General features: G+C 34.7%; 1 long non-coding RNA gene across 2 annotated transcripts in view; it reads right to left on the bottom strand.

Annotated features, from left to right (window-relative positions):
• Positions 1-25370, bottom strand: part of LOC106976175 (uncharacterized) — a 191600-nt gene that overhangs the window by 54737 nt on the left and 111493 nt on the right. The window contains exon 4 of one of the 2 annotated variants that reach the window (XR_003422620.2): positions 17812-19528. The exons of the other annotated variant lie outside the window; for it this stretch is intronic. This is a non-coding gene — a long non-coding RNA (uncharacterized LOC106976175). Of the gene's footprint in view, positions 1-17811; positions 19529-25370 lie in introns of those variants that run through there. 2 annotated transcript variants of the gene reach the window in all.

Genomic DNA, 25370 nt, shown 5'->3' with positions numbered 1-25370 from the left:
TACTTTCCCTCAAATAAACTGTTTTGTGCTTACTACTTTCCTTACTGCTATCTTTACTGGAGCATATATCTTCATGTAAATCTTTTCATGGGGAATCCAAGAATGGGGACCTCCATTCACATAATGCAGACTGTTCCACTGGTAGCAAAACTTCTCATGGAGAATTAACCATCTATTTCTCTGTCTTCAAGTTCACTGAACTTTTCTTCTGCCATATGGAAATTTCTATGAAGCCCAGTTAATGACATTATTTAATTTAATTTTTAATTTTTAATTTTTTTCCATGATTTTCATTTCTCTATTTATATTTCTTTTCTATATATTCCTTTGATTGTATATTCTTTTAATTCAACCATATATTTATAACAGCTGATTTACAATGTCTTTATGCTAAATCTCAAACCTGGGCCATCTCATAGTTCTTTCTTTTTTTAAAATTTTTTTTAAAGTTTATTTATTTTTGAGAGAGAGAGAGAGAAAGAGAGAGAACCAGTGGGGGAGGGGCAGAGAGAAAGGGATACAGAATCTGAAGCAGGCTTCATGTTCCTAGCTGTCAGCACCTGAGTCCGACTCACAAACCCTGAGTTTATGACCTGACCTGAAGTCTGACGCTTAACTGACAGCCACCCAGGTGCCCCTCTTTGCTTGTTTATTATTTTTTAAAGATTTATTTAAATTTTGGGAGAGTGCAAGTTGGGGAGGGGTGGGGAGAGGGGGACAGAGGATCTGAAGCAGACTCTTGGTTGACAAGCTGACTGACAGCAGTGAGCCCCATGCGGAGCTTGAATTCACAATCTGGGAGATCACGACCTGAACCAAAATCCGAAATCAAACGCTCAACCGACTGCCCCACCCCACCCCGCTTTCTGTTTTTAAAAACGAAATAAAACAAACAAAACAAACAAAACTCATGGCTCTCATTTTTCAGTTTTCTGCATGCCTAATAATGTGTTAATTGTAGTGGACATTATTAATGATACATTATAAGGAATCTATATTATGTTGCTTCCTCCTGAAAATATGCAGGGTTTTTTTTCGAATAATCGTATATAATCTTGGTTTTGTTTGTTGGATAAATTTGTGGAAAGTCCAATATGTTCCCCCAAAGTCCTGAAAATTGTCAGAACTTAATTTCAAATACCTTCAGGTTGTTTTAGGGTTGGTTTTAGGCTTTTTTTTTTAAGGGTGGCATATAGTAGGTCTTTTCTGGGGCTTGGATTTTACTCCTATGACTCGTGACCTTTCTTGTATATCAGGTACATGCAGGAATGTTAATGAGGAGTTAAGATGGTCTCTCTACTCTTGCCTATCAGGACTAATGCCCCCAGGACTACTCGATCCCTAGTATTTCTGTTTACTTTTTAAAACTGTAGCATTTATTCTGTTGTAAGGTTCCTATAGTCTCACCCTGAAAATATGTAACACAGTTCTCACTCAATTTCTCACAGAAAGCCATACACAGCATTTAGGGTCTCCTCTCTGCATGACTACTTTTTCTCCCGTGCTCAGATCCAACTGATTTGAACTCTGATTTCTACTTCCTTAGCTCAGTAAAGCCACTGTGTTTTTCTTAATTCCTAGTTTAATACTCTGTTGTTGAAAAACAGTCCTTATCCCTAGAGCAGGGATACCATGGAACTCACTGCATAAGTTTCTATCTCTCAGGAATAAGTCTTAGATTCCCTATAGTCCAGTTTCTGAAAACAGTTGCTTCATGTTTTTTTCTCCAGTTTTATGGTTATATGGTGGAAGAGATAGTCTGGTACTCATTACTAGGTCATAATCATGTGAAGCCCTCAAAGAAGCTCATCATTACTTATTTTTATTTAATCATTTAATTTTGTAGCCCATAATAATCTGTCAGTCAACATTTGCTGAAAAAGCGTGTGTGGGAATGTCTGAAAGGAATTTAATAGAAGCATGCTACAAAAACCTCTAAGATGCCATTTAAGATTTAAAAATTATGCACATAAACTCTTTAGTATCTCAATGAATTTCCTTCATTGCAATCATAAAATTCCATTGTTAGCCAATTAATTTTTCATATAGCTCGATGACTGAGGTACATAATTTGCTGATAGAGCAGCATAGATCATTATAGCAGCTTGTTTTTTCAACTAAATCATCTGAAACTATCTATTGATGATCCAGTATTACAGTTTAATAAATAAGATTCCTTGCTCCTTTTTGCATATTTTGCTGTTTCAGTAAATTGTTTAATTATTACGCTTGCCAAATTTTACTAAGCTATATACTTTAGCCCTTGATTTTACATATTTTATTGTTCACATTACGTATTTCACAGACTTATCTCATGCATATTCTAGATTGTTGACAATGTTGTATACATTACCAATTATAAGCGTCAAGTTATCTATTGGATTTTGCTCATTTGCATAATATGTTAAGTGAGCTACATATTTAGTCAAAGTCTGACACCTGCAAAATAATATATATTATACAAATATATATTATTCATAAAGTTTATTAACTTATAGAAAAGTAGTCTTCCTTTCGTGTCTTTTATCATTGTACTTTAATATTATTTTGTTTGAAATTATTATGAAAAATAACTTCTTTATTTAATTGTATTAGGGTCAAAATAATAGGGGAAATAAGCTGAAACATAAAATTCTAATATCTCAAATTATTTTTAATTATTTAGTGGAAAATTTATGTATTTTGTAGGAAACACGTTGTTTCTGTTATTTATAGAAACAAATCCTTTATAAAAAGGACTTGTTAGGTCTACTCTAATAAAATACCACTGACAAGGAAACTTAAAGAACAGAAATTTATTTTCTCATCGTTCTGGAGGCTACGTTCAAGATCAAGGTTTCAGCAGGTTTGGTGTCTCCCGAGGTCTCTTTACTTGGCTTTCAGATGGCCACGTTTTCTCTGAATACCCATATGTTCTTTCCTCTGTGTACACACAATTTTCGTGTTTCTCTCTGTGTCCTAATCTCTTATTATAAATACATCAATCAGATTGGATTAGGACTCATCCTAATCATCTCGTTTTAACTTAATTATGACTTTAAAGGCCCTATCTCCAAAGCTAGTCACAGTCTACATTCTGATGCATTGGAGGTTGGAGTTTCAAATATAAATTTTGCAGAGACATAATTCAGTCCATAATACTAACTTTATGATTAGTTACATGATTTTAATATTTCTTATGTACTTCAGAAGAATAATAGAATATTATAAAAACTACTTGGCACGAGTTGTAATTATAGATCTTGTAACTATTGTTATATGGATCTATTTGATTATTCCATAACTATTCTCATTTTATAACATGCTATTTGACCCCACACCTAAAAAAATATTTAATGACATTTCAAAAGTGTTTTATATGTAAGTTGTATATTTTATACTATTTAATTCTTATATGAGTGAACTAAAAACCAAGAATGTTAAAGGTAGTTTATTTCAGTTACACCGTACTGGGAATCTCGTATAACTTTATATTCTAGAATTCCTCTAGGTTGTTTCACCTTCACTGTAAAATTAGTTAGAGGAATTTTGGGGAACCTAGTGGCTCAGTCAGTTAAGCCTCTAACTTCAGCTCAGGTCATGATTTCGTGGTTTGTGAATTCGATCCTCGTGTCAAGCTCTGTGCTGACAGCTCAGAGCCTGGAGCCTGCTTCAGATTCTGCGTTTCCCTCTCTCCCTGCCCCTCCCCTGCTCACACACTCTCTCTCTGCCTTTCAAAAATAAATAAACATATAAATAAATACATAAATAAATAAATAAGGTTTTTTTTTAGTTAGCTGAAAGAATTTTGATTGTTTGATTTTATAGCTTGAATACTTATATGAAACATTTGTATGTAATTATTTACATATTCCTTCCAAGATTTTAAGTCTTAGATTTGAAATTAGAAACATGTTAAGAGAAAAATGTGTAAGGTGTGGAAAATACCTCAAGTTTTGGAATAATGAAAACTTGTCATTTTAATAATTATAGAACTCTTTAATAATGATAATAAGCGATAGAACTCTTAATGGTAGATTTTAAGATGTCATTTGAGATTCCCATGTACAGGTTTAAATCAATCCATGGAAATTATCTGCAAAATTAGGGTTTGTATATGTATGTTTGTTTTTTTCTTCTTTTTGGTGAGTGTCTAGAATTTATCCCATTAGCAAAAAGATTTGGGAAGAAGGATTAAATGCTCCTACCTAAATGTGAAGATAGCTTGTTTCTTTTATTTGAGGGTTATCAGGAAGCTGAAAATTTTGGGAAAAAATTGCTTATTGTAGTTAAATTTGGGGTTGGAGAGGAAGAAGAATAAAGGAAAGAGAGGGTGGTTGCTGCTGGGAAAGTAACAACCCTTTAAGGCCTACAAGTGAGCAGTGTCAGCTTCCAAGGTCCTCAAATAAGGCCAATTTCTGGAAAGTGGCCTTATCTGAAGAATAATGAAATTTTCAAAATACAGTATAAATATCCTGAACCTCAGGATCTTTGCACATGCTATCTTTACTTCCTAGAATATACTTCTCTCTTTGCATGACTAGATCCTTTTTATCTTTCAGGTCTAAGCATATATTTACCTTCTCAGAGATCTCTCATAGACCAAGTAGGGGCTTGACCCATTGGTCCAACTCTCTTATTATTTTGTATCACATATATGTTTAATTCATGATAGTTTCACAATTAATAACCATTTGTTTATATTCTTGTTTACTTATCAATTGAATGTGATGATAATTAGTACATATTGCATAATAAGAAAATATTCTATTTTATGAGCATTTGCATCTGGGGTTAGCAAATGATATCTGCAGTTGCAATCAATTATTTACAACATAACCTGAGATATCTTCCAAAGATATACATCTGATTTTTTCAGTGTCAGTGAAAACTATTTCAGACATTTTGACTAGGCTTTAGAATAAAGGAAAATTCCTTGCCTTAGGATACAACACTTACAATTCATAGTCAGATGTTACAACTCTAAAAGTTGAGCCCACCAGGGCACCTGGGTGGCTCAGTCCATTGAGCATCTGACTTTGACTGGGTCAAGATCTCCCTGTTTATGGGTTTGAGCCCCATGGCGAGAGGGCTTTGTGCTGACAGCACAGAGCCAGGAGTCAGCTTCAGGTTTTCTGTCTTCCTCTCTCTCTGCACCTCCCCTGCTCATTCTCTCTCTCTCTCTCTCTCTCTCAATCTCTCTCAAAATTAAATAAATAATTAAAAAAATTAAAAACAATAAAAATATTAAAGGTTGACTCCCCCAGAGAGCACTAGACCTCTTTTTCCTGTAACCTACCTGTTTATTCTCTGTACTCAACCTGCACCCTATGCATACCTCTAGGATAGCTTTTACTACACTGGAATTTTCTTGGAAAACACCCGTGCTTATTTGCCTCTTGTTGCTAAGATCTGACACTTCTCATATAATAGTTACTTGTCATGGACTCTGAGGCTAAAGTTCTTTCTTGTCTAGCAAGAGACGGGACACAGGATTAAAAGGGAGAGATGGTTAATGGCCGGGAAAAGACAAGAGCCCAGAATAAGGGTCCTTGCCCCGTTCTTATTAGGATCAGAAGGCTTACAAACATGGAAATGGATGTGCACAAAGAGACAATAAATCTATGAACATTAAGTCATGGATGTGAGGGAAAGGAGGTCTTGAAGATATTCTGGATTAGGGGTTTGGGTTAATACAAAACAAAATCCTGGCACCTGGCGGCCAGGCAGAAGGTTGCTTACAGCAGACATGAGACATGTGTCTGTTTATCTTAGTCTAGGGAATGAGACAGAGAGAGCAAGCAACCTCAGGGTTAACAAAGCACCTTTTCTTTTGCTAATTAGCTCCTCTCTGGGCAGCTTCACCAGCAGCACAACAGTCTATAGCTTGGACCAACTTGGTCCTTCCCTCCTATAAAAGCAGATTTCTGCTATTGTTATTTAATTGGGGCAAGTTTTTGCCCTGCATGCCTAATCTTCCTTACCTCATACACCTTGGTATTGGGGGCCTTCCCCCCTCTGTATTCTGGGGACTTTGCCCCTCCCTCCCGGTTCTGGGGGCCCTGGCCCCTTCCTACTTTATTTGGGGTCCTTGCCCCTCCCTACTTTATTCTGGGGGCCCTATCTTGTTTACCCAAGTTTGGGTGAGAGCATCCTAAGGCTTAGTAATTCTTTATACCTTGGTAACCCATCGGTGTAAGTCCAGGGAATTTCTAAGCTTATTCCCCGCAGTTACTCAATCACTTTCTGAAAAATAGATGAATTACTTACACCTATATTTCAAACGTGCTTCAAATACAAATTAACCATCTCACCTCTCACAAATCATCTTTTTTCCACTCTTGCTATATTAAGGGCATTCTCCTTATCACTTCGAATGGAAATTTTGGAGTCATTTGTAGCTGATTTTTATCTCTCAACCTCCATTCAAACAAAAAGACAATTATATTTCTAAACGATTTCTCTCATTATCTTATTCTTCTTATATCTATTTACACTTCTGTAGTGCTACACCATCTAATCCCCACTATGTCAGGTTGAAATAGATTTGAGAGTTGTGATCTTCATGTTAGTTTATATACTCCCAGGCTTATCACAAATAGCTTTATTTTACAGACCCTCCCCATATTCCCCACCTCCCACTCAATGTGTTTGCATTTGCTGACCTATTCTCCTCCACATCCATTTTATTAAATGTTTAAAAATCAGCTTCATTACTAAGCGCATGAAAATTATCTTTTCTTTCCCAGCTTAATCTTTTCAATTTAATCTCTCTCTTTAATTTAGAATTCTATAGTTCTCTGTTGTATCATTATTGCAATATATTTTGCTTTAGTTTAAGGGCTTTATTTTTTTCCTATTTTTTTCATACTCATACTTCCCCTTACAATGTTCTAATGTCATAAGGAAAGGAAATCCAGCATTTTTGTCTGTCTGCCTATTGCCTTGTCCAGCATTGTTCGTTGCACATAGTAAGGTCTGAATAATGTTGCTCAAATAGATAAATGAGAATAGTTACCTCAGATCTGACATATAGTCCTTTGTAAGAAGAAAGGAATGAAGGGGCACCTGGGTGGCTCAGTCACTTGAGAGTTGGACTTTGGCTCAGTTCATGATCTCACCATTCCCAAGTTCCAGCACCGTGTCGGGCTGTGTACTGACAGCTCGGAGCCTGGAGCCTGTTTCAGATTCTGTGTCTCCCTCTCACTCTCTTTCTACCCCTCCCCTAATCACATTCTGTCTCTCTCTCTCAAGAATAAATAAACATTATTTTTTTAAAGGAATGACAACAGCAGCTATTTCTTTTTATATTTGTTTAAGTTTATTTATTTTGAGAGAGAGAGAGAGAGAGAACGCCAAGAAGGCAGAGTCCAAGGTCGGTCTTGATCTCACAAACTATGCGATCATACCCTGAGCGGAGATCAAGACTTAGACACTTAACCGACTGAACCACAAAGGAGCCCCTGAAAACAGCAGCTGTTCTTCTTCTAACATAAACCCACTCGGTTATAAATATTTCCTGATCTTTATTTAAATAAAAGGCTTTAAATTATTGTCATGCAGATATGTATACTTTGGAACATAAAAGGTTAAGTCAAATAAAGTAATTCATTGCCAACATTTAAAATTGGTAGACTTTAATTTCCAAAGTCTTTTTAAAAGTAGGAAACATATCTGGCAGTACGGAGCAAATATTCATGTATAGCTGAAATTTGCTGGAGATGAGAGGCAACTGACCTATTTAGCAGAGGCTGCTGTGTTTCAGTTTTCCAGACTTCCAAGTGACCTATTTACCTTAATTACATCTCTCTCTCTCTCTCTCTCTCTCTCTCTCTCTCTCTGGTTGGGGAGAGATATCAGTTGGTATAAATATTTAATTGAAACCTTTTCTCTTATATCCTTGACCTATATGCTTTACTAATAAAGAATAAGATTTCAGGACTTGCGTTTAGCATCAGCGTTTAAATATATAAGTACACTGGCTATCCCACCCAACTGAACGGATGCAGAAAGAAATTGAAAACAGTGCATATAAGGAAGAAGCAGAGAAAGCATGAAATAAGCAAAGAGCATGTGCTTATACATTGAAGAAGAAAAACAACAAACATCAAGAAAATGTCCCATACCCCAAACAAGAGACTTAGCATATGTTATTGCATTACTTAATCTTCACTATAACTGTCTAAGAAATATTCTCTAGGTCTTTCCATTGAAAAGACCTGGAACCAGTAACACCGCCCTACCTCTACTGCTCAGGTCTCAATTCTAAATGCCATTTTCCACTAAAAGGAATTAGCGGTCTTTGGAGGAATGGCTGATTCCAAGGCTGTTGCAGGAAAATTTTCCACGCTAAACTGAAATGACTTGATCAGAAAAAGAGGGAGTGTTCAAAGAATGATTGTATGTAACACAGGACTCAGAAGCCAGATTGAAGGGTTTCACTGTCTAAATCTAAAGATATTTCAGTACCCAAGCAAGTAATGAGAGTAGCATTATATCATACTGAACAAAATAGGGAAGGTTTAGTCCATATGGGTATCAATTTTGAAATTAACTATTTTAAAGCTCAATATGAAGCAGCATATTAGATGATTAGGTCCCAGCACCCAAAAAATTTTTTGAGTACAAGGGAGACTAATTGGATAAAAACCACAAATACCACTCTCATAGGATCATCAAAATTAATATCACCATAATGGTGCAGATTGATATAGAACACCATTTAACAAATGCAGCATGTAGAACAAATGTTCCTTATGATATTCCTGTGGAATCTAATCAAAAGAGAACCCTAGAAAACTCTAAATTACAAAATTTCCAGACAACAATCCTTGAAATTGTCAAGGTCTTAAAAGTCAAGGGAAAATTAAGATCCAGCTTTAAATTTAAGGAGACTGAAAAGATATGGAAACTAAATTCAACAGGTGATTTTAAACTGAGCCATTTTGCTGTAAAGGACACTGTTGGGACAACTGGTGAAATTTGAAGAATTTGAGAAAAAATGATAATTAAATAAAAATAATGACTTCTTGATTTTGATGGTTATACTGAAGTTTGACACAAAAATGTTATTGTTTGTAGAGCATCAGATTGGTAACTTACCTTCAAATGGTACAGGGAAATATACTCATTTCTGTTGTGCTTGAAAATTTTCTGTAAGTTCAAAATTATTTCAAATAATTTAAAAATATATTACATATATATTGCAAGCAAAAAATAATTCTTAGATTAAAATAACACACATATATCTTTATAGAAAGGAAGAATTTCTCTTTAATTGAAACAAAATCACTTGCTGATTTCACACTAGCAAACACAGAGCCATGACCATTGACTTTGTTCTTTCTCTTTCTGGTTTGGGATATAATATATATGAAAAGAGAAAAAAGCTAAGGATGTGTTAAGAGTATTTCTTTATATTTTTCCTAATTAAAAAAAAATGTCACTTAGCTGGATCTCAGTGCAGAGATAGAAAAAAAGACTATACTTAATTATTTCAAAACTGTTCTATTGTTTTATGTTGCACAAGTGATTTCATATTTCACACTTCAAGCAAAAGACCTGTTCCATTGAAGTATCTCCCAGAAGTTTGTTCAGGAAACCAGACTTTTGAGAATGAACAGGTGGTTTGTCTTATACTTTTCAGAGCTGGCAGAGTAAGCTGTGATATCAGGAGGTAGCACAATACCTTGCAATTATAGGGAGCTAAAGTATTTTGTTGTTGAATCAAATAAATTGATGCAAGTAAAGTGGCAAAAGGCAGACGATGATACAAGGCACAGTCATGAACTTTTCAGCCTGACATATAGGAGTTTTACTACTCATTCTCCATCATATTTATATATGAAATCATGGGCAAGTTGACAAACCATTCTGAGTCTTGACTTCATGTTTGGCAAAGCGGAAATATAATATGTCACAGAGCTGTGTTGAGATTAAGTGATATTATAAATGTTAAAGCTGCTGGCACAAGACTGTTTGATTTGTTGCTTTTCCCTTTTAAATGGATATGAATTATTGATTAAATTTCATTTCAATAATCTATTTGACAAATAGACTATACTTCCTCATGAATTACTAGGCTCTGGATCGGTGGGATGCCAAAACTGAAGATTATGTGAAGTGTGTCAGATAAATTATATACAGAATCTTTCTTGGTATTGGTGATTCAAATGCAGGACCTCGATGGCCCCGCCAACTTTGTAATAGGATGGTGCTAAACAAAACTGACAGCTAAATGGGTGCCATGCCAGTGCCAAGAAACGTCATTGCTGCCTTGTCTTACTCTCAAGGAATATACAGCTGATCTTATTTTCCATGGATTCTGTATTTGGAAAATCACCTATCACTAACATTTATAACGCCTAAATTAATACTTATGGTATTTGTGGTCGTTTGTGGCCATTCACAGTGCAGCAAAACCTTGGTCTCTCCCGCCATGTATGTTCCCAGTTGAGATCAAATGAGGCAAAGCTCTCCCTTCTTGTTTGAACTCTTATATTATAAACAATTGTCTTTTTCATTTGTGTCAATTTGGTGCCACCTTTTTTCCTTATATTTTGTGCTTTCTCTTGATTGTTTTGCTGTTCAAAATGGCTCCCAAGGATAGTGAAATATCCCTCTACCTCACTCCTACACAGACACAGATCATTGGATTTAGGGCCTACTTGGATAATTCAGGATGATCTTCTCAAGATACTTAATTTAATTATATCTATCAAAATTAATTCCAAAATAATGTAAAATCACAGTTTCAAGGCATTAGTAGATAACCTTTTAAGGACCATCATTCAACCCGTTATCCTATTTCCTGGGGCTCCATTCCATGTGCAAGATATATCCATCCCATCGCAATATCCCCAGAGGTCTCAATTTATAAACTGTAAATTATAAACTATAATTTTAGTATGTTAAGTTAAACATGTATATAATAATTTCTAGATCAACTGCATAAAAATAAAACTATGTAAACAGCTATATAAAAAAATACTATGTATATATTAAAATTGAATACTAAAAGAATTTTATCTTACTTTTAAGAAGTCAAGAAAAGGGAAAAGATCAAAATATGGGAGAAAAAAATGTGAAAAAATATTAAAATGAAGAATTTAATCCAATATATCAATAAATACATTGAATTAAAATGGTCTTAATATATCAACTTAAAGACCAAGATTGTCAAATTGGATGAAATGTTAAAATTCAATTATATGTGGTCCAAAAGAAAGTTACTTCGAATATAACAATACACATGTATTAAAATTAAAGTATAAAAAATATATACTATGTAAACACTAATCAAAAAAGCTGGAATGGCTCTATTCATATCAGACAAAGTAGACTTAAAAGCAAAACTATACAATGCCAGAGAATAACAGGAGAATTACACACTTATATATAAATCTATTAGACAAGGTAACATGACAATCTTAAATTTGGATGCACCTAACAAGGTTTCAAAACACATGAAGCACTAAACTGAAATAACTGAAAGTAAACATATTCACAATTATAGTTGGGGACTTCAACATCCCTTCAGGAACTGATAGAACCACTAGACAAAATCAGTGAGTGTTTTATACTCACTTCGGGATGTAATGTCTATAGCATTGACACAAAAATGATGTAGGTAGAGTCCCATTTATCTGTCCCACACAGATAAATATAAGTGTGTACAATTATGTGCGTATATAAATGTCTGTATTTAGATAGAAAGATAAAGATGAAGTAAGGAAGGAAAGAAGGAAAAAAGAAAACTATAAAAGAAAGGTTTCTGAAAGCATAACTACTAAAATATTAAAAACTCTTAAGTCTAGAAAGTAGCATAATATTCATTTCATTCTCTATAAATTTTTTATTAGTTGAACTTTTTATGATAATCATGTATTTACATAAATTCAGAATGGAGAGTAATGCTATTTCCAATTTAAAATGTATGACTGCTGAATTACCCTCTGATGACATTATTTGATAATACCATTCAAGTGTTGAAAGTATTTTCCTATCTTAAATTTCGAATAATAATTATTTTTGCAAAGAGAACAAAAAATTATACTAAATGAACCTTTGAATGAAAAGAGATATATATCACTCATATATTGCTTTATTCTCCCTCCTTGGAAATACATTTATTGATACAAAATTTACCATATAAGTTAAGTGTAGTATCAAGTGTTTTTCTGTGAAACATTTCATCCAATATGAAACATAATAATCTTTAAACAGTATAACATGGTTATTTTAAGCACTGGGTGTTTTTTTTTCCTTGTTTCTACTTTTGTCAATTTCTACAGAAATGAAAGTTAAAAGTTATTCAGTTTCTAAAAAGTTTGTTTTACTGTTTCCCATGATCACTGAACTAGAATGCATGTTTGATTACCAATGAAGATAATGTCTATTGAATAATTAAAGGATATTAATCGTGTCTTATGGACAAAAATGACTTGTTAGATCAGAGGCCAAAAAGAGAAGGTATAATACTAATTACACATAGGATATTTACATTATTAAACAGCTTAAGAATTGCCAAGAGATAATCATGTTTGCAAATAAGTCCAGTTAAGACCATTGTATGGCAGATACCATTTTTTTTAAATTAGTACATTTTATATTACTTGAAATTTTATAAGATTTTCTCCCGACTTAAAGTCAATCACGACGACATGGCTCATGTAACTATTATGAAAATCAAGACAAGGATTGTTCCATCACCTCAAATATCCCATATGCTACTATTTATAACCACAGAAACCCATCCCTTTCTTCAGACATGGCAACCACTAAAATGTCATGATTGGTAGACTCTAATAAGTTTTGTATATATAAAATAAAAAATTTAGAGCAATATTAAATGAGTGATACACTCAAAAACGCTATAGATAAATATAATTCTAAAAAAAACATTTAAGCAATCCACTCTAAGGCAAAAAAAAAAAATAAGAAATGAACACAGAGAGAACTAAGGAAAAGAGGAAACAAAAAATATAAAAGCACACTTCAGCCCTAATATGTCACTAATTAAATTAAATGCAAATGGTCTAAATACATCATCTAAAAGAGACTGATTGTCAGAGTGGGTAAAAAACAATGATTAACCAACTTCATACTATTTGTAAGAAACTCATTTCAGATATAACAGTAGAGGTAAATTGAAAATAAACAGGTATAAAGAGATATATTACACGTATACTACCAAAAGAAAACATGAGCGGCCATAATATTACCAGATAAACTGCAGAGCATAGAGAATTACCAGGAACAGAAAGTGGCATTACATACTGGTAAAAATAAGTCAATCAACTAAGAAGACATAGTGATCCTAAACATGTAAACATCAACCAGAAAATTTCAAAGCACTTAAAGCAAAAACCGAAAGAACTGAAAGAAGACATTTTTAAAATCCATAATTATGGTTAAGAACATCAAATCATCTCACTCAGGAATTACTTAATAGAATATCAACAAGGATATAAAAGAGTTGGACAACACTGCTAGCCAAGAGGATCTAACTTACATTTGTAGAACACTTAGCCCACCAATAGCAGAATTCTTTCTAGAAGTTCCACTGAAACAACTAATAAGATAGATCACATCATGAATTCCAAAACACCACAAAAAACTTAAAAGAGTTGAAAACATACAGACTATAAATCTGAATATAATGAAATCAACTGAGCCATCAATAATAGAAGGGTAATGGAAAAATCTCCAAACACCTGGAAATTTAACAATAGACTTCTAAGTAATCTTTGGACCAAAGAGAAAGTCTCAATAGAAATGAAAGAAAAATTTAACTCAATAAAAATTTTAAAAAGTACAACCTGTCAAAATTAGTGATATGTAGTTACTGCAGTGCTGAGAAATGTATAGCACTGAATCTTTAAATTAGAAAGTAACAATGATATCAAATCAAGAATATAAGCTTCTACCTCTAAAAGCTAGGAAAAGAAGAGCAAGGCAAACCCATAGCAAGCAGAAGAAAGGAAATAAGTTAAATCAACAAAATTGAGAACAGAAAAATAAGAGTAAAAATTAATCAACTCAAATGGATCATAAGTCCAAATGGAAAAAATTGGCGAATGGGTAAAATGCAGTTCATTCATACAATAAAATATTCCTCAGTGAAAAAAGAAACAACTACTAATAAATGGTACACTTATGATGGAGCTCAATGGCCTTGCACTGAATGAACAAGCCAGTCTCAACATGTTACATATTGTTAAGTTTTTTTATACAGCATTCTTAAAATAACAAAATTAAATTACAGAGAACAGAGCAGTGATTCCTACCTAGGGTTAGGGGTATGATTATAAAGGGGGAGGATAGGTGGGGCAGAGTGTCTTTGGTGAGGTAGAACCGTTCTACATATTAGGTGTGAAGTTTATTATACAAACATTAACATATAAATCTAAACATATTTTAAAAGTTCATAGAATTCCTACACCAAAAAGAGGCGCATGTCAACGTTACTGAAATCTGAACAAAGTCTAAAGTTTATTTGATTGTATTGATCTAATGTCAATTCCTGGTTCTGGTAATTGTGCTAAGGTTATGTAGGATCTTTATCATTGGAGAAGTTGAGTAAAAAATACACAGGAACTCTCCTGTTTTTTTCAACTTTTCAAAATAAAAATGATTCAACACACACACACACACACACACACACACACACCACCCTATGTGTGGACGCAAAGACCCACACACAAAATACTATATGAAGATGAAGGCAGATACTGGGACGATGCTTCTAGAAGCCAAAGATTATGAATCCCAAAGACTGTCAGCAAACTACCAGAAAATAGGTGAGAGGCATGGAAAAGATTCTCTTTCACACCCCTCAGAAAGAAACAATTCTGCTGACACCTTGGCCTTGGACTTCTAGTCTCCAGAACTGGGAGACGGTAAGTTTTCATTGTTCAAGCCACCCAGTTTGTGGTAATTTGTTAAGGCAGCCATAGCAAACTAATACAGACTGAAGAAGACGTTTAGAATTTTAGAGTATATACCATATATTCCATGCAAAAAAAAAAAAAACAAAACAAAACAAAAAACAAAAAACAAAAAACAACCTATACATGTATTTTCTGGTGATGGTAAAACAGAAAATCTTTTAATGATCTGTCTTTGTTTGGGCTACTGTATCAAAATAGCATAGACTGGGTGGCTTACCCAACAGAAATGCATTTTCTCACAGTTTCAGTAGCAGGAAATCTGAAATCAGTGACAACATGCTCAGGTTTTGGTGAAAGCTCTTCCTGGCTCTCAGATGATCACCTTTTTGATGTGTCTTCATGTGGCAGAGAGACCAAGAGAGCGCGGGAGAGAGTGCATTGATACATCTTTTCATCAGGACACTGATCTCAACATGAGGGTCCCAACCTCATGATCTCCATCTAAACCTGATTATCTCCCAGAGACCCCATCACCATATACACTTACATTGTGGTTAGGACTTCAACATATGAATTTTGGTGGAATCCAAATATTCTGTCCATGGCAGGTCTAATAGGCACAATTGAGTTGAACAGGACTATGTAGAATATTGGAAGACTAAGCAACCGTTTATTAAACTGAAAGAATTTACTCAGCACCACATTAATCCCCAAGGAGATTTTAACAATGTTTGACAGCCATAAACTTGATTCGATCCTTGCTGCCAGGCCAGAATTAATTGGCTCTCATATCTCAACTACGTTCTCAAATATATGTCCTATTATTTAAAGTCCTGAAGCAGTTGACCTTTCCAGCCCTCAAGGCCTTTTCTTTCTTGCTCTGTTCTCTCTTATTCCAGGAAATTCTTCCCTGAGCTCATCTTTTTCATGTAAAATCTTGACAAAAGCAGTCAAAAGCATCTAGCACACACCACTAATGTCCACTTGTTATGTGATCTACTCCCTGAGTTACTGCTGGGCAGTTTTACCGGATGTTTTGTCGCTATGTACCACACTCACCATTTTGCCAACACCATTCTCCATCCACTACGGAGATACCACATATTTAGAAATTTGTTGGAAGAGGACCATAACTCTACCTACCAATGTTCATTCATATCAGTCAGCATAGGCTAAATTCTGCTGTGATAATATAACTCCCAAATCTTGGTGGCTTAACAATAACAACAAAAAGTTTAGTCTCGCACCTACTATATACAAAATGTGGTTGAGGTAAGGGTCTCAGCTTCCGACACTCACGGGCTGTGGCTAATAGAGGCCATTCTGTACCTGTAACATCTGGGACACTAGATCTACTCAGGACAGTTTTTAAAGTCACCGTTCGATCCTAGAGCAAACATAAATCATATTCGGCATTTGTTTTCTATTTCCCACAGCACGAAGTAAATACTGGAGAGAATCACTGCTTGATTTAGGAATAAGAAAATAAAAATAAAATAAAAGATAAACGTTGAAATCACTCCCTCCCAAAATGAAATCTATACTTAAGTTGCTTATATAGTATTAGATGAAAATAATTGCTTACATTTTTCCAAGACAGAGTAGAAACTTTACTGTTCCTATTTTTTCTGCTTTGTTTAGACTAAATAAATGTATTTCAAAAGTTTGTCATCAGTGGATAATAAAACCACACATTGATCATCTGTTATTTCCTGATATTACATACTATATAGATGCCCACAAAATTACACATATATGAAGGAAATAGAGGAGTATTACAACATGACTTCATAAGAGGAATAAAAAGAGAAATATATATAATATATTCTCAAATTTCTAAAGATCTTAAATTATTACAAGTTCTGCTTGGTTTCTTAAGAAAATGGAGTACCTGAAATGTGTAATTTCAGGTATGGTTAAACTTAAGGAAAAAATCACTAAGTAAATAAAGGTTATCCTTGAATCATCTTTTCTCATTTTCCTTTGCTGAATACTCTTCTCTCTTTCTGCCCCATCTGTCTAGATTTCCCAGAACTATGACTGCTTGTCCCAGATATAATGTTAGGTATTACTTCCCTGTAGTAAACTGTTAACTTTCTTTCTTTCTTTTTTTAAATTTTATTTATTTTTGAGAGAGGAAGAGAGAGTGCGAAAGTGGGGGAGGAGCGGAGAAAGAGGGAGACTGACGATCTGAAGCAGGCTCTGTGCTGGAAGCTCGGAACCCAATGCAGGGCTTGAACTCTTGGACCGTGAGATTATGACCTGAGCGGAAACCAAGAAACGTTCACTTAATGGATGGAGCCCCCCAGGCACTCCCACTGTTAACTTTCATTACTTCCACCAAAATATGCCCAGAAAAAATTCATAAAATAAAAAAAAATATTCATCACATAAATCCGTAAGAATGCAAACAATGACAATGTGATGGCTGTGGAGTTGTTTATGTATTAATTTAAACAAAGACATTCTTATTATTAGAAGAAAATAAGTCATACACAAAATAAATAAATATATAAATAAGGTCTCTTAACCCAAATAAGTCATCAGGAGTTATGTGTAGAAAAGTAGGGCAGGCAATTTTGTCCAAGAAAGGCAGATGATAAGGAAACTGACTTTATTAAATACATATGTTTCAAATCCTGTGTTATGCTACTTTTATATAGATTCTCTCAATTCTGTATAGACATTGTCACCAAATAATAAAAGGGTAAGTAGAAGATTAGAAGTTTGTATAACATAATTAACAGAGCTAACAAGTTGTATCAGTTGTTGAAAAGTTTTTAAGCTTTTATTTCTATTTTGTCATGCTATCATTCAACTCCTTTAAAATCATGTTATATAGACAATTAAATAGAGGGCATTTTAGAGCAAGTAACCCAAGATCATATGTACCAATACCCTCTTAAAACTCCAGCTAGTAGGAAAAATATTTTCATATAAAAATTCACATAAGAAAAGCTGAGAAAACATTGTATTCGTTTTCTGTTGCTGTACCAAATTACTCAGCATTTCATCACTTAAAACAACATGAATTTATTTTTCACAGTTTTGTAGATCAGAAGTCCCATGTCCTCAGCTGGTCTCTCTGCTCATGTCTGACAAGGCCAAAATCAAGGTTTCGCCAGAGCTGTATTCCTCTCTGGAGATCCAAGGGGAAAATCTGTTTCCAGGCTCATTCAAGTTGTTGGCATGCAGCATAGGTCCTGTTTACTTGCTGGCTGTCACCCCAGCCCCACCTTAACTCCCAGAGGCCTCCTTCCTGGTAATGGTATATCTCAAAGCCAGCAAGAACAGGTGGAATACTTCTCACAATGTTATATCTCTTCTGCTTCCAGTTCCTCTGAGGCATCTCTCTCTAATCTCAGCAGGGAAAGTGTGTCACTTTCAAGGGCTCCTGTGATTAGACTGGGGCCACCAGATAGCTAAGATAAGTCAACCCATCTCAAATCCCATTGTCTTAATCACATCCGTGAAGTCCTTTTTTGACATATTACATGCAGTAGTCCTCCCCTTTCCACAATTTCAGTTACCCCATCAACCTTGGTCAGGAAGGAGATGATACTTGTGATGTGTTGTCAGAAGGTCAATAGTAGCTTAATGTTACCACACAATGCCAACATCATTTAGCCTGCTTCATCTCATCATGGAGACATTTTATTATCACACATCATGACAAGAATAAGAAGGGGGAGTGAAGTACCATAAGACACTTTGAAAGAGACCATATTCACTTAACTTTTATTAGTGCTATTTTTATGATTATTGTATTTTATTATTATTATTGTTAATCTCTTACTATGCCCAATTTATAAAGCAAACTTCATCACATGTGTGTATGTATAGGAAAAAACATAGTATATATATTGTTCAGTGGTATATACATAGTGTTTTCTGACAGGTACTATCAGTGGTTTCAGGCATCCACTGGGGGTCTTGGAATGTATGTTCTGTCCATAAGGGGTATTATTCAGTCAAACAGAAACAATTTCATTAACAATCTAAAAGTCATAAAGTGGGAACAGGGAGGTTTTTTCACACTGAAAATAAAAAGCCATCATTTAGAATTACTTCAGTCGTCTCTTGGGGCACCTGGGTGGCTCAGTTGGTTAAGCATCTGACTTTGGTTCAGGTAATGATCTCACGATTCTTGAGTTCGAGCCCCTCGTCGGGCTGTGTGCTGACAGCTCTGAGCCTGGAGCCGACTTCAGATTCTGTGTCCCCCTCCCTTACTCACTCTCTGCCTCAAAAATAAACATTTAAAAAAAAGGATTATTTCAGTCCCTTCTGGATAATAACATAGCATACTATTCTTGTTATCTTTGGATGATTCTTTTAAATTAGTTGTGATTACAACCTGAACTTATATAAGTGAATTCAAAAATAGTTTGGCAATTGCTAAAAATATTCAAAACAGACTGGGCTATATATTATTGCAATGAGTTCTTTAATTTGCTAATTTAAGGTCTGTGTCACAAATATTATAGAAGTTATTTTCTTTTCCTTCCAAGTGTTTTAGCCCTGATTTTCCATTCAGCCATTTAAAAGGTAACAATTTGATTAGCAGTGTATTATGATTTCATTAAATGTAAATATTAAACATAATTTCTTTTCAGTCTGCTTGAGAGATGCATATGTCATGAAAGTTATCCATCTTCATTCTATAAATAAAACAGAATAGCACAACTATAATAGAATAAATGCCAGAAGATGTTGCTTTCAAAAACAGTAGATTACTAATTGACCTTTTCTGCATTTACCATACTCTTTATCATTTCAGCAGTTAGCTATCTTTCTGACAAGTGAATTCCTTAAAAATGTGTATGACATTTAACTGGATAGAGTTATTTGTCATTGAATAATTTAATGTCATTTCTTATTGCTTCAATTTAAATGGTTGATCTAATTTTTATTTGCAATGTACCATTTAGATGACTCATATTATATTGGTTAATGTCTAAATACTTTAAAAATTTAGATGAATGTGCTTTTCACTTGTCAACATAATCAAATGGGGCATATGGGATTTAAATTAAACAGTTGATTATATCCCATGATAGAATCCATTTACTTTATCCTCTCCCTTCCATTCTGCTTATTCACATCTCCTCTACATCTTTTCAAGAGTCTATTTTATGTCTCCAGATCTACAATAATCTCAAGAAATCATCATAGCTCCGTGATTGATGAGCTCCTTGCATTAACATCCCCATTTTCTTCTTTTTTTATTCTAAGGTCCAGGGTGTATGTTTACCTTCTCCTTTGATCTTCTGTATTCAAATTACACCTCCTTTCCTAGATTGCACTGAAAATTAATTTCAGTCTTCTTCATAAAAGCCTTACATAACACTTTCTTTTTTATTACCTTTTGCTTGCTACAATATTTGTGGTTCATTAACACTTATACCTATTAATAGGTCACCTATTTATATCTATTGGCTTCTAGCAACATTAACTTCAATACTTTTTAGTAGTTTTTCATATACTTTTCTGAAGATAACATGTATTTTATCACCTTTCTGATGTATATTCCATTAAATACAGTTTTGAAAATTGTAGATAAATTGCCACTGTACTGAATGAGAGAGATAAAGAAAGAGTGGAACTACTAAATAAATCTGATTAATCAGTTTTGCCCTACACAGAGAGTGATGTGGTGAATTACGTCTCTACTAAATGTGATACTAATTCATTTATTTCCTCTTTCCTACTTTGCTTGCATCTAATAACATTCAGGCTAAATATAATCTGTCATGGCTCCATTACATTCATCTTGGAAGATTGGCTTTCCCTGGCCACTTACTACAACACATCATTGGTAGCTAACATGAGCTTTGTCTTCAACTCCCAAAGCTGACCTTCCATTTTGTCTTTCCTCAGTCTTCAGCCCATCTCTTAGTCTGCGGCACAAATAATCATATCCTACATTCAGGAAGAATTTTATTCTGGTTTCTCCTCAGAATCTCTGTCGTTCAGCCTCTCATTTCTTTCTTTATATCAGTGAGGCTCTATAGTCACATTTATTGAGAAAAATATTATTTTATAGGGCCTTATCTTCTTCTATAAAGGAATGGAAGTGGCTTGCAAAAAAAAAATGTAAGTGTTTTACAAACCACAGATGCAAACAAATAGAAGTAGTCAGTTGGATCACAGGGAAGATAAATTGCTAAGGTCAAGTTGCAAATTTATTTCTGATTTCCTGGAAGTCCATACAAAAGAGAATATTCTATTAATTAGTGGCTATATAGTATAGTGGTTAAAAGTACATATTTGGTTTCCCAAAAATGTTCACTGATAGCCAATAAAGTTTTATCTTTTGTGTCATTAAAAACTCATGGACTTCGGTGGTGCCTGGGTGGCTCAGTCAGTTAAGCATCCAACTTTTTTTTTTTTTTTTTTTAGTATACTTGCTGCCAAAGTGAGCACAAGCGTCCAACTCTTGATATCTGCTCAGGTCATGATCTCATCGGGAGATCATAAGTTAGAGCTCTGCATCAACCTCTGTTTTGAACGTGGAACCTGCTTAAAAGTCTCTCTCTCCCTCATCCTCTCCCTCTCTCGCACTCTCTCACTTTCTCTCTTAAAAAAAAAAATCCTCATGGACTTTGTATATATGATTGGGTAAAATCCATTTCAGTAATTATTCATTTTTATTTTGCTATAATTATCCCATTTTAGGCTGGCAGGAATAACATAAAATTTGGCATTTCTTTATCTTTCCTTGGTAATTGGGGTTTTCTTTGCAAATTTTTGTGTCACATTTTGTTTTCTTTTTTGTAGACTCTCTTCACACATTAGGAATATTCAATCTTTTTGTACAATATGGAAATATATTTTTCAGTTTGTCAATTTTTACTTTTGCTTTTGTGTACTTTTCTTAGAATGTCATTTCCTGTAGTAATGCCTTTCTTAGGTTCTATATTGTCAAATTTATCCATCTTTTCTTTAATTCCTTTAGGGGGGATAAAATTATGGGTAGAAAAATTCTCCCTACTCTTAATAAAAGTTGTAAAAACTTTCACTTTGTTATTATTATTTTAATACTTATATATTTGTTTTTAAAACCCTGACCCATTTGAAATTTATCTCAACAGATTTGGTGAGTAATGTATACTATTTTATTTTTACCACGTGGCTACTTACTGCTTTCAAGACTATTTATTAGTGAAGCATTGGTCATAGCACCAGTTAGATAATAAGATCTAATAGGGTCTGAAACCTTTCTTAAAGGATGCACATATTTCTCTGAGTTGAGTACAATACATGATATCAATTAACCTTTAGTTGGAATACATAGGTCTGGGAACCAAGAGGTAGACAAAATAGTTCTCCCAACCTGTACTCAAAGACCCTTCACATTCATTTTTCCCTTGTTTTTAATTAAAAGTCTTTTAGTTTAGAGAGCTAGTCTAAGGGAGTGGTGTTTCTGTCCAGGTATACAATAGTTGTTCCATTTAGCTGCAAGTTAAGAGTGCCATCTAGTCATTTGGGCTCTTTGAGTCTCTGAGCCAAGGGTCGGAGAAGAGTTTGCTCTACTGGCTTGGGTGACCGATCCTTACTATCAAGAGGAGTTAGCATTTCTGCTACATAATGGGGGGAAGGACATGTGTGAATTCTAGAGAATTCTTTAGGGTATCTTTTGGGATCTTATATCCAAGGTTAAAGTTGGTGGAAAGCTACATCAACTTAATACAGGCAGGAGTACTGAAGCCCAACCTTTTCAGGGATAATGTTTTTGACTTACCCTATCAAGCACAGATACCTGAGTTGACCTTTTAGATGAAAATAAAGGAAACTGTAGGGGTCAGTGAAAGGAGGAAGACATAAATAATCATGGTAAGATTAGAAGAGCCTCTGCCATGTACAAGCCCCAGGGCCCTATTCAGGCACCACTCACACTGAACTCATATAAAAGGCACATACTTGGAGCAAAAAACTAGTCATAGAACACGGTGTCAAAGGAAACTCCTAAACTACGATTTCACAACTTAAAAAGACTGTGATGGGGAACCTGGGTGGCTCAGTCGGTTGAGCGTTCGACTTCAGCTCAGGTCATGACCTCACAGTTCGTGTGTTTGAGCCCCACGTCAGGCTCTGTGCTGACAGATCAGAGTCTGGAGGCTGCTTCGGATTCTGTGTCTCCCTCTGTCTGCTCCTCCCCCACTCATGTTCTGTCTCTCTCTCAAAAATAAGTAAACATTAAACATTTTTAAAAAGGACTATGATAACGACACACTTATTTCCTTTGTTCAATATGCCATGGCGGTGGCAATAAAATTTAAATTTATAAGCTACAAGATATCAGGTTGAAATTGTACCTGAACCAGAGGAAGAATGATCATCACCACATGATAAATGCATCTTTTGTAGGAGAGATGGTTGCACTATGTTAGATAGGAGTATGTTAGTTATTCGTGCCATTTCTGCTGCCTCTGAAGTCTGTTTGTGGAGCTCCCTAATGGGTAAATTGGGGCAGAACCTGGGGAATGGTTCCTTCAAAGACAACTCCAACTCCCAGTAAATATGCTTTCCAGCGTTGCAAATTCTGGAATGCTCGTCACCATTTTTCCCCGATTCACATGTAGCCAGGATCCTGGATCTAATTCAGATTCCACAAATCAGGTACTCTCATAGGGCATTTGGCTATGAAATGCGGTGAAGCATGAGAGCAGGATGTGAAGCATTGCTTTGCTGGCAAGGATAGTGGTAGAAGTGGCATGGTTTGCTCTCAACACACGTCAGGAGATTTCACACCTTCCTGCAGGGGTTGTGAAAGCTTTAACCACCTTACAGGGGCAGAGTGACACTGGCCTCTGAAAGCTATTTCTAAAAGCACAGGCTGTAGTCTACTATTCTGGCCTTCCAACAATTTCATGAGAGACCTAATATGTGACAATAAGTACGTGCAAGCTTAAACTACTAATTGCAATTTCTGGTGTGCGCAACTAAATCCGAAGTGAAACAGATAATAGTCTTATGAAATTTATACAGCCCTTGCTAAAACCAATTTCTTACAGAGATACTGTACCAAGCTTTACAATTAAGCAAAGAAAGGAAATATTACCTATTGAATTCTAATTTTCAAAAAATAATAAAATATTGTAACTCTTAGTAACTGGTATCTATAAAGAACTGCAATATTCAATAGATGCCCATTGAAACAGTGCCATATTCACAATAAAAAATATTTTTGTCAAAGCAAAGAATGTATTATTTATATGGCATATTATTGTTACTTTCTAGGTGTAATATACTGAATAAGGCTATGCAGCAAGATTTTTGTTATAACTTATTAGTGTCCTTTTTTCTTTCCCAAGGTCTTATGTTTACTCATTTCCCAAGCGGTCCCTAATTACTTGTTTCTCCCTCTGATTCCTAGTAGATATAACAGTTGATTGTATTATGACAACCTGGATAAACCTTGAGGGAATTATGCTAAGTGAAAAAAGTCCAACAGTGAAAGAACAAATGCTGTATGATTTCACTTATATGTGTAACCTGAACAAAAACAAAAACAAACCCAAGTTCATAGATGTAGAGAACAGATTGGTGGTTGCCTGGGGGGGAGGTGGAGATGGGTAAAATGACTAAGGGGGTCAAAAGGTGCAAACTTTCAGGTGTAAGATAATATGCCTTGGATATGTAATGTACAGCATGATGACTATAGTTAATAATACTGTATTGCATATTTGAAAGTTGCTAAGAGAGCAGAAAAGTTCCCATAAGAAAAAAATTCTGTGTGTATGGTGACAGATGTTAACCAGACTCATCGTGATGATTATTTCACAATATAGACGAATATCAAGTCATTATCTTGTACATGTGAAACTCATATAATGTTGTATGTCAATTATACCTCAATAAAAATAAAATAAAATAAAAACTTGGTTGTAATTTGTACTATTTTTCCCCTTAACTGTTATTTTATGAATTAGATTTTCCAAATGTAAAAGGCAAAATATTCTTATAAGGAAACACAAGATCAAGGAAACAAATGTCTCCTAAGAATCATAGATCTTTGCCAGGTATTTATAATATGTTCATTGTACAAGCGGAACATTTTATACAGGCTGTAAAATGGTATTGTATATTAAAGACAAAAACAACAACAAACACTTATTTGGGGGGAAATTGTTCATGCTTCCCAGAGATGATATTCAGACTCTATTCACGAGCACTAGCATTTATCCTAGGTACTAAGTGTTATATAAGTTATTATTTTAAATATTACCTTAATCTTTTCCAGCTATAACAGAACCTATCTGTTCCAAGACTGAATAAACCTCATTTAAAATGCAGACAGGATGGGGCACCTGGGTGGTTCAGTCGGTTAAGCCTCTGACTTCGGCTCAGGTCATGATCTCGCAGTTCGAGATCCACATCAGGCCCTGTGCCGACAGCTCACAGCCTGGAGCCTGCTTCGGATTGTATGTCTCCATATCTCTCTGCCTCTTCCTCACTTGTTCTCTCTCTGTCTCTGTCTCTCTCTCTCTCAAGAAAATA

Source organism: Acinonyx jubatus, chromosome B1 (assembly GCF_027475565.1).
Source record: "Acinonyx jubatus isolate Ajub_Pintada_27869175 chromosome B1, VMU_Ajub_asm_v1.0, whole genome shotgun sequence".
Lineage (NCBI taxonomy): Eukaryota > Metazoa > Chordata > Mammalia > Carnivora > Felidae > Acinonyx > Acinonyx jubatus.
This window is presented reverse-complemented; position numbering and strand designations above follow the sequence as displayed.